Source organism: Gorilla gorilla, chromosome 11 (assembly GCF_029281585.2).
Source record: "Gorilla gorilla gorilla isolate KB3781 chromosome 11, NHGRI_mGorGor1-v2.1_pri, whole genome shotgun sequence".
Lineage (NCBI taxonomy): Eukaryota > Metazoa > Chordata > Mammalia > Primates > Hominidae > Gorilla > Gorilla gorilla.
In genome coordinates, this window is record NC_073235.2 from 135,294,794 (window position 1) to 135,309,995 (window position 15,202).

A 15,202-nucleotide genomic window follows, 5' to 3' on the forward strand; every position below is an offset into this window, starting at 1 on the left:
CAGGCTCTAGCAATATTCCTACCTCAGTCTCCCAAGTAGCTAGGGTTACAGGGGTTCCCCTTTGTGCCTGGCCCCATCTACTGATTTCATGAACATTTCGATTGTTTCCAGTATTTTGCTGAAAGAAGTGAATGGCTTTGTGTATATACCCATCATTTTGCATGTGTAGAACCATATTAGTAGGATCAGTTCTAGAACCAGAATTGTTGGGCTGCGTGATGGTTAATTTCATGTGTTCACTTGACTGGGCCAAGGAATGACCACATAGCTGGTAAAACATGATTTCTGGGTGTGTCTGTGAGGATGTTTCTGGAGAAGATGAAGATTGGAGTTGATAGACTAAGTGAAGATTCACCCTCACCAGTGTAGGTGGGCATCATCCATCCATTAAGAGCTGAACAGAACAAAAAGGCAGAGTAGGGGCAAACTTGCTTTGTCTTCTTGAGCTGGGATATCCATCTTCTCCTGCCCTCCAACATTGGAGCTCCTGGTTCTCGATCCTGGTTCTCAGGCTTTAAGACTCAGACTGCATTTCCCAGGCCCTCCAGCTTGCAGGCAGCAGATGGTGGGACTTCTCAGCCTCCGTAATCACCTGAGCCAATTCCCATAGTAAATCTCCTCATATATATACATATATGCTGGGTTAAGGAGTACATGATATTTGATTTGATAACTATTGCCAAATTGCTCCCCAGGTTACGCTCTCACCAGCAATGCATGTGTTTTATCTCAGCTCCACAAAGAGAATATATTATAAAATTTAGATTTTTGCTAATCCGATAGGTAAAAAATGGTATTTCAATGTCATTCTTTTTATGAGTGAGATTGAGTTTCTTTTCATATATTTAAGGACAATTTGTGTTGGGTTTTCTGTTCGTAACTTGACAATTTTTCTATTGAGTTGGTGGTCTTTTTCTTATTGACTAACAGGAGTATTTTACATATTAAGGAGATTATCCCTTTGTTTGTAATATGAGCTTGACCAGAGCAGGAACCAACACAATCAAATGAGGAGTCCAGGATGGCTTACCCAATGTTACAGGATGAGGACTTTACCGTGCTGGTGGCTAAGGGTGGGCGAGAGAGTCAAAGATGAGTTGTATCTGAACAGGAAAACCTGTTGTTCTGCAGGCAAGCTTGGCTCTAAAGTGGCTGCCTATATAACTTATTTTGGAGCCTCCAGGATATAAGCAGCCCAGGTGCCAAGAAGGTGATGCAAGCATTTTGCCTCTCCTCCTAGTGGGAGGAGTTCCAGCTGCCTCCTGCTGGTGGGGACTGATGACCTGTCCAGCTCCACTGTCTCTTGTCCCTCTGGACTGGGTGAATGAGGATTCTGGCCATGAACTGCTGATTTGCTTAGTTCTGTCCTCTGTCTAATGAGCATTATGTTCTATGGACAGTCCTTTGCTCTGGTCTGCTGGGGTGTCGGGTGATTTTATTTGCTCTCCTTGAAATCACTGACCAGTGGCACTGCAAGTGTTCTTTCCAAGCTTGTCTTGTTTTGCCCAACGTGTTTTTGCATCCAAAATCTTGTTGCTATGTATTTGAATGAATCAGTCTTTCTTTTTATGGCTTCTGGAGATTGACTCATACTTGAAAGCCCTTTCCTGTAAAACCTGGATCTATTTATAGAGAAGACTAAAGGTTTGAAAGAGCCATAGGGCAGGGGGTGGGGAGATGGAAACCCACTACACCTGCACACAAGGATGCTCAGGGAGTGCCGAGGGCATGGATTGGTGGCTCAAACCAGGAAGGAACTAATCCAGTCTGGATCCCCAGGTTCAGGAATTGGCAGAGCTGGTGGGCTGGAGACAGAGGGCACAAGCTGGAGAAGGCCCCAGTCACGGTACCTGAAGTGATTGGCCAAGGGGCCTCAGCAGGTGAGGGAGGTTATGGCAGAGTAACAGGGAGGGTTAGGGGTTCTGGGGGCCCTAGTGAGGCAAACAGCAGGTAGTGTAAGAGTCAGAGAAGAAGATGACTAGAAGGAAAGTCATTCCAGAAAAAGCAACTTCAGGTGATGGCAAAGGCCAGAGGACAAGCACGGGAGAGGACGGCTGGTAGGCCAGATGCTTTAGGCCAAGGAACCACGAAGGCAGGGAGGTATGGGTCCGGGATGTCTCCCAGGATGATGACGTGTTGAAGCTCAAAGGAAGACCAAAGCCAGGGTTAAAGCCCACCGTCACCATCGCTTAGCTCAGCACAGCTTAGTCCTGATGGTGCCTTATAATTGGCAGGGTCTGGACCCGACACCCATGATTCCAGTGTCAGCTGCAGTTATAAATTGCTGTCTTAACTTATGTCCCTGTTAAGCTTTCCACTGAAGTAAGGAGCATGAATTAAATGCAAGAGACCCTGTCAGTTCATCTTAGGCCTAACCACATGGACTTCCTAGCCTTTTCTTGGTGCCTCAGCAATCACAGGGCAGCCCAGTGCAGGTGCGGTGCTAACAGCCCAGACCCGATTTCCTAGTCCCGGCTCTGTTTCTGCTTAGTTGACATCACTTGCAGCCTCAGGGTGGATCCAGGATGAGCTTGGGCGCAGAAGGGTCATTCTGGCAGCACATCAGCTCATCTTGATGAGTCCAGTGTCAAGCAGCAAAATGCCTGCCAGGTCAAGGGTACGTGGAGATGAAAGACTCTGAAGTCATCAGGGATAATTGCCGTTTACTGTAGCCTCCCAGCAACCTACAACATTAACTACCACCATGACAGCCTTCAAAACTGCATGAGACTAGAATGAACCATGTAATGCTGGATTAGAGTAGAAGGTAGCCTACAATCATGTTTAATAGACACACACACAGATAGATACAGACATATAGATATGTGTGTATATGTGGGTTAATATAGGTAGACATGTTCCCTAGATTTGTCCTCTGAGACAGACTAGAGGCAGTGACACCCAGTAGCAATGAGTACACCTTACACCCAGATCTTGAGACGGGGTCTCTCTCGCTGTCGCCCAGGCTGGAGTGCAGTGGTGTGATTTTGGCTCACTGCAACCTCTGCTTCCTGGACTCAAGTGATTCTCCTGCGGCAGCCTCCCAAGTAGCTGAAACTACAAGCACATGCCACCATGCCTGGCTAATTTTTGTATTTTTTGTAGAGATGGCGTTTTGCCATGTTACCCAGGCTGGTCTTGAACTCCTGAGCTCAGGTGATCTGCCCGCCTCAGCTTCCCAACATGCTGGGATTACAGGCATGAGCCACCGCACCTGGCCCTAGATCTTGATTTCTAAATAGTTATCCAATACAAGGAACCAGACTCCTTGGTGAAAGAGCTGATTATAGGGCTGGGCAGGAAAAATATAAGATAAGCCTGGAGCATTTTATAGAGCCAGAAAGTTAAGGAGTGCTAAGAACAAGGCCCAGCGCAGTGGCTCACTCCTGTAATCCCAGCACTTTGGGAGGCCAAGGTGGGCAGATCACCTGAAGCCAGGAGTTCGAGACCAGCCTGGCCAACATGGTGAAACCCCGTCTCTACTAAAAATACAAAAATTAGCTGGGTGTAAGTGGCACGTGCCTGTAATCCCAGCTACTCCAGAGACTGAGGCAGAAGAATCGCTTGAACCTGGGAGGCAGAGAGGTTACAGTGACCGAGATTGCACCACTGCACTCCAGCCTGGGCCACAGAGTGAGACTCTGTCCCCCCCCCCCCCCCGCCCAAAAAAAGTGCTAAAAACAAAAACCAGCAAAGAAACCACATTGATGGGACATGTCAAAGGGACACAGGAGCCACCTGAAAGTGCCAAATGGCCAAAGCTGAAACAATTAAGCAACAAAGTAAAAAGTGGTATTGGATTATAGCCCAAAGGATAAAATAAGTGTCTTTGAATGCGTACTGATGTAAAATAAATAGGAAGAGCAGAAAAATTGTCTGTGGAGCATTCTAAATCCTGTGTGGAATAACTTCATTCCTTCAGTGTTGGCTGCATACAGTGACTCCCTTCCAGCAAGTGCAGCGTGGAAAGGAGATCACAAGTGTAAAGCTGAGAATGGAGGAAGCTGAGCAATCCTGCCTCAGCCAGGAGGCCAGGTCAGCAGCGACAGGGAGAAGTCACATGGTGGTGTGTACCCTTGACACGGTGTGATGAGGGAGGCACTTTACTTCTGTGGTCTTCTTTCTAAACACGCCCAACCCCAGTCTAATCATGAGAAAAACATTAGACGAATTCCAGTAGCGAGAGAGACGTTCTACAGAACACTGACTGTATTCCTCAAAGCCTGAGCAGCCATCGCAGCAAGGAAAGTCTGAGAAACTGTCCCAGCCAGGAGGAGCCTCCGAAGACAGGACAACCGGGTGTCATGTGGTATCTGGATGGGACCCTGGAGCAGAAAAAGGACATCAGGTAATAACTAAGGAAATCTGAATAAATTATGGACTTTTTTTTTTAAGAGACAGGGGTCTCACTGTGTTGCTCAGGCTGGAGTGCAGTGGCTATTCCAGGCGTGATTATAGCACACTATAGCCTCAGATTCTTGGTTAAATGGGATCCTCCAGCCTCAGCCTCCTGAGTAGCTGGGACTAGGGGCATGCCACCACACCTGGCTCAGAACACCTTATTTATTTATTTATTTATTTATTTGTTTATTTATTTATTTTTGAGAGGGAGTCTCACTCTGTTGCCCAGGCTGGAGTGCAGTGGCACAATCTCGGCTCACTGCAACTTTCGCCTCCCGGACCCAAGCAATTCTCCTGCCTCAGCCTCCCAAATAGCTGGGATTACAGGTGCACACCACCATGCCTGGCTAATTTGTGTGTGTTTTTTAGTAAAGACCGGGTTTCACCATGTTGGCCAGGCTGGTCTCGAATTCTCCGTCTCAGGTGATCCAGCCGCTTTGGCCTTCCAAAGTGCTGGGATCACAGGCTTGAGCCACTGTGCCCAGCCAGAACACCTTATTAATAAATGTTACAGGCAAGATCTGCAAATGAATGCTAAAAATAGTGAGTAAGACTTCAAGGAGAAACAGGATATTTCCTATAGCCTCCAAGTATCTCCCCTGAAAATATTTCTAATTACAGTGATGGTTTGAATGTATGTTTACAAATATTTGATATTCCTCATTCCAGGAGAGGGAGCTTAATTCCCCTCCCCTTAAATATGTGTTGCTGGAGCCATAAAAAAGGATGAGTTCATGTCCTTTGTAGGGACACGGATGAAGCTGGAAACCATCATTCTCAGCAAACTATCACAAGGACAGAAAATCAAACACCGCATGTTCTCACTCATAGGTGGGAATTGAACAATGAGAACACTTGGACACAGGAAGGGGAACATCACACACCAGGGCCTGTCGTGGGGTGAGGGGAGAGGGGAGGGATAGCATTAGGAGATATACCTAATGTAAATGACTAGTTAATGGGTGCAGCACACCAATATGGCACATGTATATATATGTAACAAAACTGCACGTTGTGCACATGTACCCTAGAACTTAAAGTACAGTAATAAAAAAAATATGTGCTGCTGGATTGGTGACTTGCTTCTAATGAATAAGAGCAGAAGGGGAAAAGCAGTAATTTAATAGTGGAGGAAACTGGCAGACACCACCTTCACCAAGTGGTCAGAGTCAACAGCATCAGTGAGGCACGTTGACATGGCATGCCTCGGGAGGATGTGCTGAGAGACGCAGTCACCTGTGAAGTCTTCTTCCCCCGAATCCATAACCTTAGTCTACTCATGAGACAATGTCAGACATACCCACACCAAGGGACATTCTACAAAATGCCAAAATACCTGACCAGCACTATTCAAAAGTGTGAATGTCATAAAAGACAAGCAAAGACCTAGAAACTGTCACAGATGAGTGAGGAGACCTGATGACTATGATCTGGAATCTTGAATAGGATTCTGGAACAGAAGAAGGTCAACCAGGGAAATCGGAATAAAGTCTGAAGTTTAGTTAGCTGTAGTGTACCAATGCTAATTTCTTAGTTTTGATCAATGTGCCATATTTAGGTAAAGTGGTAACATTAGGGGAAGCAGGGTGAAGGGTACTTCGGAACTCTGTGTACTATCTTAGCAACTCTTGTGTAAGTCTAAAATTATTTTAAAATAAAAGTTCAAGTTGGACCCCTTGGCTCCTGCCTGTAATCCCAGCTCCTCTGGAGGCCGAGACAGGAGGATCACTTGAGCCCAGGAGTTTGAGACCACCCTGGGCAACATAGCAAGACCCCATCTCTTAGAAATTTTATTAAAATTAGCCAGGCATAGTGGCGTGTGGCTGTAGTCCCAGCTACTCAGGAGGCTGAGGTGGGAGGATTGTTTGAGCCCAGGAATTTGAGGCTGCAGTGAGCTATGATTAAGCCCCTGCACTCCAGCCTGGGCAACAGATCAAGACCCCATCTCTAAACAAATAAGTGAATTACATTAAATTAAAGTATAGCCAGGCACGGTGGTACACGCCTGTAATCCCAGCACTTTGGGAGGCCAAGGTGGGTGGATCACGAGGTCAGGAGATCAAGACCATTCTGACTAACCTGGTGAAACCGTGTCTCTACTAAAAACACAAAAAATTAGCCAGGCGTGGTGGCACGTGCCTGTAGTCCCAGCTACTAGGGAGGCTGAGGCAGGAGAATCGCTTGAACCCAGGAGGCAGAGGTTGCAGTGAGCTGAGATCGCGCCACTGCACTCCAGCCTGGGCGACAGCGAGACTCCGCCTCAAAGAAATAAAATAAAATAATAAATTAATTAGTAAGTACAAAAACTTACACAGTGGTATGCTTGATTTCAATGCTTAGCTCTTGCTCTAAAGCAGGGCCTGGGTTCCTGCTCTCCGAACTGGCTCCATTAGTACTGGCACCAGGGCACTGTTGGCTGACAGGCCTCTTATTCAGGGAGAGTCCGCCTTTTGCTCCAACCCCCAGGCTCCATCTACCCCTCCGCATGTCCTGAGTCAGCATAGAGCCTGCAGGTAGGTGAGAGCCTGCAGGTAGGTGAGAGCCTGCAGGTGCTTTAGCCCCTACCATCTAGGCAAGCTCAGCCTGACAGCAAATGAATGAGAGCCCCACTTGGCACAGGGAAACATTTCCATGAGCTCAAGTCAGAAAAGTACATGCCTGGCCAGGCACGGTGGCTCATGCCTGTAATCCCAGCACTTTGGGAGGCCGAAGCAGGTGGATCACCTGAGGTCAGGAGTTCAAGACCAGCCTGGCCAACATGGTGAGACCCCGTCTCTACTAAAAATACAAAAATTAGTCAGGTGTAGTAGCTTGCATCTGTACTCCCAGCTACTTGGGAGGCTGAGGCAGGAGAATCACTTGAACCTGGGAGGCAGAGGCTGCAGTGAGCTGAGATCCCGCCACTGCACTCCAGCCTGAGTGACAAAGCAAGACTCTGTCTCAAAAAAATAAAAAATAAAAAAGTACATGCCTATGAGGCCTGATAGGATCCCCGCTTCCCTGATCTGTGGCAGGGTGCACACTAAGCAGGAGGAGAAGCAGTGGGACCCAAAGTGTCAGGTGGTAAAGAGAGGGACCCCACAGAGGAGATGGGCAGTCCCAAGAGTGGAAGGCATGGCCTACTTTCCCCATCAGGGAACCCCTCTCGACCCCCCACCTTGGGTGGGCTCTGGGTGGTCCACACACGACAGGTGACTAGAGTCCAAAATAAGGGGAGAACTGCCTCCAGCTGTGGGTCACTGGTGAGCCACAGCTAATGGTCAGACTGTCCCCTCCCAGGTCAAGGGCATGCTAAGGTGGTGACGGGTCAACCAAATCATGGAAAAAAGTTCGAAAAAAGGCACCACACCAATCCTAGGCTGACTCTCTAGGACAGCTGTTGCTAAGATGCCAGTCCAGAATGAGCTGAGGCTTGCAAAAACCACCAAGAGCAGTACTGTATCTTTTAATTGATGATCAGAGCATAAAAGAACAAGAGGCAATTGATGTGAGATTAACACAGGCAGACAAATTGCCTTCCCTGTTGGAAAATGGGTCATCAGTGTGGAAAGGGCGGGCTGCTCAGCATGGGTGCAGACGAGAAGTCATGCCTGGGAAATCATGGGCCCCAGCACTAACCCAGGTGGGAAAAGCTACACCCAATTCTCCAGAAGTGGGGAGAGGGTGTCGGCTACCTCTCCAGGGGCTGCTGCTCAGTGATCCAGCGGAAGATCTGAGGTCTCAGAGGCACCCCACCAGTACCACCCACAGCACAGCTGAGGCCCTGAACCCCTTTAGCCCTGAGAAGGGAACAGTGCCAGAGGAATGGTTTCAAATATCTAAATGATCAATCATGGAAAATGGCCTTGTGTGTGGAACTAGCACCTCTGGGTAGAAGTTACAGTGATGAGGCTTTAGGTTTAAGAAAAGCTCCCTGACCATTTGAGCTGTCTAAAAATGGAGTGGCTGGCTCAGGCACTGCAGGTGAAGAAGCAGAGCCCGGAAGGCCACCTGTTAGGGGATTTGCTGAGATGCCAGTGGTAGACCCAAGGGTAGGCCAGATGACCTTTAAGGCCCTACAGTCATGAGATCTGAGGGGTCTCAGAACTGAGACTGGGGGGAGCTTAACAGCCCCCTCTCCGGCAGCTACCCCAGCCCTGGGAATGCAGTGGTGTCAAAGGGGCTGTCGCAGCTGGTGACTTAGGCCCTGGAACCAGTGGCAACCTGGCAGACTGCCGGTTTGGCCCGGAAGGTGCTAAAGATCCCAGCTCTGAGCCCCTGGCCTCCTGGGAAATGTGAGCAGCTTATGGATAAAAGGATAGCTCTGTCTAGCTTCCCAGACCGCAGCTGCCAGGATGGGGCCAAAAGGGGTGATTTGACCATCCACAAGCTAGACAGGAAATCCCTCAAGACACGGGTCAACATGAAGGGACATCAGATCCCAGCGGCTCCTGCACCTGTCCCACCCCCGCCCTATCTCCCAGGACCCAGGGCTCCAGCTAAGCGCCTCCTGTGGCCACCATCCTTCTGCAGCCCCCTCCCCCAGGCAGCCTGGCGCCTCGCCCCCTCCCATGGAATGTCCTGCTCTACTCACTTCCCCACCTCACCAGGTGGCCCCAGCGCCGGCATTCAATGCCTCCTCTCCCTGCAAAACTTTTTTTTTGAGATGGAGTCTCACTCTGTTGCCCAGGCTGGAGTGCAGTGGTGTAATCTTGGCTCAATGCAATCTCCGCTTCCCAATTCAAGCGATTCTCCTGCCTCAGCCTCCCGAGTAGCTGTGATTACAGGCACGCACCACCACGCCCAGCTAATTTTTAGTAGAGATGGGGTTTTGCCATGTTGGCCAGGCTGGTCTCGAACTCCTGACCTCAGGTGACCTGCCCACCTCAGCCTCCCAAAGTGCTAGGATTACAGGCATGAGCCACCACTCCTGACCAACTTTTTTTCCTTTCTAAATGAAGGACTTTTTTCCTATTTCAAAAACAAGACAAAAATTAGACAAACTAAAAATTAGACAAACTATGATACATTCATACAATGGAATATTATTCAGTGATTAAAAAGAAATGAGCCATCAAGCTATAAAAGGACGGGGAGGAAATGTAAATGCATAATGCTAAGTGAAAAAAGCCAATCTGAAAAGGCCCCATACTGTATGACTCCAACTGTGACATTCTGGAAAAGGTAAAACTATGGAGACACCATGATCCAGTGGTTGCTGGAAATTGGGGAGAGGGAGAGAGAGATGAACAGGTAAAGCACTAGATTTTTAGGGCAGAGAAACTATTATTCTGTATGCGACTATAAGGGTGGGTACATGTCATTGTCCATTTCTCAAAACTCACAGAATGTACAACGCAAGCAGCGAAGCCTCATGTAAACTAGGGGCTTTAGTTAGTGATCGAGCATCAGCACTGGCGAACCTGGAGAGGACGTGGAGGTTCCGCGTTTCTTCCTGCGTGCCTCGCCCTGTGCATCTCTTCATCCTTTGCGACATCTTTTATAATAAACCAGCACACTGATTTCCTTGAGTTATGTGAGCTGCTCTAGCAAATTTTTTTTTTTTTTTTTTTTGAGACGGAGTCTCGCTCTGTCACCCAGGCTGGAGTGCTGTGGCGCGATCTTGGCTCACTGCAACCTCTGCCTCCCGGGTTCAAGCAATTCTCCTGCCTCAGCCTCCTGAGTAGCTGGGATTACAGACATGCGCTACCGTGCCCTGCTAATTTTTGTATTTTTATTTGTTTATTTATTTGAGATGGAGTTTCACTCTTGTCGCCCAGGCTAGAGTGCAATGGCGCAATCTTGGCTCACTGCAACCTCTGCCTCCCGGTTCAAGGGATTCTCCTGCTTCAGCCTCCCAAGTGGCTGGGATTACAGGCATATGCCACTACGCCTGGCTAATTTTGTATTCTTAGTAGAGACAGAGTTTCTCCATGTTGGTCAGGCTGGTTTCGAACTCCTGACCTCAGGTGATCCACCTGAGGTGGATCGGCCTCCCAAGTGCTGGGATTACAGGCGTGAGCCACCACGCCAGGCCAATTTTTGTACTTTTAGTAGAGATGGGGTTTCACCATGTTGGCCAGGCTGAACTCCTGACCTCAGGTGACCCGCCCGCCTCGGCCTCCCAAAATGCTGGGATTACAGGCATCAGCTCCTGCACCCAGCCTGCTCTAAAAATTAATCAAACCTAAGGAGGGGTTCGTGGGAACGCTGATTTATACCCAGATGTTCAGAATCAGGTAAAAGAACCATGAGTTTGCAATTGGCATCGGAAGTGAGGGACAGTCTTATGGGACTGAGCCCTCAACCTGTGGGATCTGAAACTGTCTCCAGATAGTGTCAGAATTTCATTGAATTAAGGGCCTCATGCGGTGGTTCACATCTGTAATCTCAGTACTTCAGGAGGCCAAGGCAGGTGGATCACTTGAGGCCAGGAGTTCAAGACCAGCCTGGCTAACATGGAGAAACCTCGTCTTTATTTTTTATTTTTTATTTTTAATGTTAAAAAAAAAAGGAAGAATGTAATCGAATTAGAGGACACTCAGCTGGTGTTCGCTGCAGAATTGATTGATTGGTGTTTGTGTTTGTTTGAGACAGGATCTCGCTCTGGCACCCAGGCTGGAGTGCAGTGGCTCATTGCAACCTCAACTTACTAGGATGAAGCAATCCTCCTGCCTCAGCCTCCCAACTAGCTAGGACTGACTACAGGCGCATGCCACCATACCTGGCTAGTTTTTTTGTTTGTTTGTTTGTTTTTTGAGATGGAGTCTCACACTGTCCCCCAGGCTGGAGTGCAGTGGCATGATCTCGGCTCACTGCAACCTCCGCCTCCCAGGTTCAAGTGATTCTCCTGCCTCAGCCTCCCAAGTAGCTGGGACTACAGGCGCATGCCACCACGCCTGGCTAATTTTTTGTATTTTTAGTAGAGACAGGGTTTCACCGTGTTAGCCAGGATGGTCTTGAACTCCTGACTTTGTGGTCCACCCACCTCGGCCTCCCAAAGTGCTGGGATTACAGGCATGAGCCACCGTGCCCTACCATTGGCTGGTTTTTTAAAAAAAAATTTTGTAGCGATGGGGTCTCACTTTGTTGCCCAGGCTGGTCTGGGAACTCCTGGGTCAAGAGCTCCTCCCACCTCGGCCTCCCAAAGTGCTGGAATTACAGCCGTGAGCCGCTGCACCCGGAATAGTTTCTTCCTACTGCACTCTCAACAATACAAAATCTTCTATGACCTCGGGTTATCAAGAAATGTGTGCGAATTTCTCCCCACCAAAAACCAATCAATTGGCTGGGTGTGGCAGCTCACCCCTGTAATCCCAGCATTTTGGGAGGCTGAGATGGGAGGATCGCTTGAACCCAGAAGCTTGAGACCAGCCTGGGCAACAAAGTGAGACCCCCATCTCTATTAAAAAAAAAGAAGAAGAAGAAAGAAGAAGAAGAAGAAGAGGAGGAGGAGGAGGAGGAGGAGGAAGGAGGAAGGAAGAAGAGGAGGAGGAAAGAGGAGGAAGGAGGAGGAGGAAGAAAGAAGAGGAAGAAGAAGAAATGAAGAAGAAAGAAGGAAGAGGAGGAAGAGGAGGAGGAGGAGAAGGAGGAAGAGAAGAAGAAAAACTACTAAGTTTTCTTCCCCCTCGCTCTCCTCGGATGACAATGCTTTGGCTTTTGTGAGCCTTTTGTTTTATCTCGTTTTGTGGAGAGGGTGGTGGCTCTGAGTTTTTTGGCTTTAAATCATGATAACCGTTGCCTCTCCCTTTCCCAGTCATTACACTACTTTATTTTTGTGTGTCATTGCGTTGGCCACAATATCCAGAAAAAAATGTCAAATGATTGCAGTGCCACTGGGATTTATTCCTTGTAGACTGAACTTCAGTGCTTCTAGGATTTCCTACAGCTACCTAGAGAGGATTCTTCTTCATATTCACTCAAGGAATCATTCTACTGCTAATTTACCAAAAGTTTCTAGCAGGGGTGGATGTTGACCTTCATCAGATGCTTCTTCATAGGTACCAAATGATCTTTTCTTTTAAAAAGACAGTTTCCTGTCCCCTTCTATCTTTTATTCATCTTACCCTTCACTGATTTCTCCTTTCTCAGCTAAAAACAGCTCCTCATGGCCACCTCCTTCCTTCTTGATTTTCTTCCCTCTCCAGCCTCTGAAATGAACGCTCTGGGCCAGCAGACACCACTCTTTTGCCACCGCTCTCTCCTGGAGCCTCCAGCCCACTCTGCCGGGTTCTGCATCGTCCCTGGCCTGGAGAACACCCTTCTCACTCTCATTTCAGGGTGGGTCTCCTGATCTCCTGCCTGGGCCGTGGGTCAGATCCTCCCCTCTCTGCTCCTCCATCTCATGCCAACAAGACCTCAGGTGGTCGTCTTCTGTGGTACCCAGGCTCTTGTCTCTCTCTCTACCTGCCCAGTAGACACGAGACTTCACCGTCACCCCACATTCAACATTCAGGGTCTGAAACACGGCTCATCCTCTTCCCTTCTCTTCCAGCTTCCCACTTCCCACAGCTCAGCAAGATGGGGAAACACACATGCCTGGGGCCAGGAGCCTGAGGCCTCTTTCTCTCCCTAAGTCCTGGCGCTGACGCCACGCTTCCCACAGTGCCCTTCCCCTTCAGGCCCAGCAGGCTCTTCCGAGTACATAAGCTCATTCAAGCCTTCCCAGCCCTGATAGCCAGATCATTGTGGTCCCATTTTACAGATAAGGAAGCACCTTACCAGCCTAGGCGTCTAGTAGGCGCAGAGGCCAGGAAGGAGGTGCCCCAGCCGACCCCGCCTCCAGGGCTGGCCGGTTCCAGCGTCTTCTCACCACCTTTGCTTTCTTCCCCAGAGGTGATGGAGTCAGACACCCAGATGCTATGCCAGAGCCCCCTGTCTTAGTGGGATGTTAAAGAATTAGGGGCCAGGCCGCGTGCGGTGGCTCACATCTGTAATCCCAGAATTTTGGGAGGCTGAGGTGGGTGGATCACCTGAGGTCAGGAGTGTGAGACCAGCCTGACCTATATGGTGAAACCCTGTCTGTACTAAAAATACAAAAAAATTAGCCAGGTGTGGCAGCACGCACCTGTAATCCCAGCTACTCGGGAAGCTGAGGCAGGAGAATCTCTTGAACCTGGGAGGCAGAGGTTGCAACTGAGCCGAGATCATGCCACTGCACTCTAGCCTGGGCGACAGAGTGAGACTCTGTCAAAAAAAAAAAAGAGGCCGGGTGTGGTGGCTCACGCCAGTAATCCCAGCACTTTGGGAGGCCGAGGCGGGTGGATCACGAGGTCAGGAGTTTGAGACCCGCCTGACCAACATGGTGAAACCCCGTCTCTACTAAAAATACAAAAATTAGCTGGGCGTGGTGGTATGGGTCTGTAATCCCAGCCACTCAGGAGGCTAAGGCAGGAGAATTGCTTGAATCCAGGAGACGGAGGTTGCAGTGAGCCAAGATTGCGCTACGGCACTCCAGCCTGGGCAACAGAGCGAGACTCTGTCTAAAAAAAAAAAAAAAAAAAAAAAGAGAGAGAGGGAGGGCGGGAGGGAGGGAGGGAAGGATTAGAAACCAAGTGATCAGACAGTTTGCTCTGTGGCCCCCCAGCTTCCTCTCGCCATAAGGACGTGGCTCCTCAGTACCAGAAAAACATTGCTGAATGAATGGATGAATACATGAAAAAATGCTGTGGGTATGATATTGGGATCGGGGCCGGGTGCGGTGGCTCACGCCTGTAATCCCAACACTTTAGGAGGCCAAGGTGGGAGGATCACTTGAGGTCAGGAATTCGAGACCAGCTTGGCCAACATGGTGAAACCTCATTTCTGCTAAAAATACAAAAATGAGCTGGGTGTGGTGGTGCGCGCCTGTAATCCCAGCTACTCGGGAGGCTGAGGCAGGATAATCGCTTGAACCCGGGAGGAGTAGGTTGCAGTGAACCGAGATTGCGCCACTGCACTCCAGCCTGGCCGACACAGCGAGACTCCATATCAAAAAAAAAAAAAAAAAAAATCGGTTCTGAGCAAATTTCGAGTCACTGACACGGCGGCGGTATCCAGCAGAGGGCGCGCCAGGCGCCAGCACCAGGCCCGAGGACGCCTGGCTCATCCCCAGGCCGGCTTCCGAGAGCCCCGCTAAGTGCAGGCGGATACCCCGGCCTTGGCGGCTGCTTGCCTTTCTCCGTACTGTCCCTGTGAAGGCCAAGATCTATAACGTTGACAGTCCCCAGACATACGATGGGAGAGTTGCAGTAAGTGCTCTTTAAATCCCCTTTCACCCTTGAGAGTCTACGATTTTCGACGTTTTCCAGGCGATTTTTACTCTGGTCCAGAATAGGTGCGCGGTAATTCCTGGCTTTCGCCACCGGAGGGCACTCCCGGCCCTCGCTTCCCTGCCCCGCGCAAGGTCTGCAATCGGCTGGGCTTTTAAGCCCTTCTCCGCGCCGGCTGGTCTCCCAGAGAATCTAAACTCAAAACGCTTGAGAGACACCCCAGCCTGCAGCAATCCCAGGGTGTGCTGAAGTCCCCATCGTCCTCCCCTGGAATGTCAGTGAATGAGGAAGGTGTCTTTTTTTACTCACCGCCATCCTCCGCTCCCAGTCGTGGGTAGACCCGGCGCTGGGGCTGGGGGACCCTGAGCAGTTTCCTCACCTGCACCGACCCTCATCTTTAAAGTTGGGGTGCGACCGGGCGCGGTGGCTCAGCCTGTAATCCCAGCACTTTGGGAGGCCGAGGCGGGCGGATCACAAGGTCAGGAGATCGAGACCATCCTGTGGATGGTGAAACCCCGTCTCTACTAAAAAAAAAAAAAAAAAAAATTAGCCGGGCGTGGTGGCGGGCGCCT

General features: G+C 49.5%; 1 long non-coding RNA gene across 1 annotated transcript in view; it reads right to left on the reverse strand.

Annotated features, from left to right (window-relative positions):
* LOC129531984 (uncharacterized) overlaps positions 1–15,202 on the reverse strand; it is a 30,884-nt gene that overhangs the window by 10,473 nt on the left and 5,209 nt on the right. The window contains exon 3 of the long non-coding RNA XR_010129724.1: positions 15,010–15,154. This is a non-coding gene — a long non-coding RNA (uncharacterized lncRNA). The remainder of the gene's footprint in view (positions 1–15,009; positions 15,155–15,202) is intronic.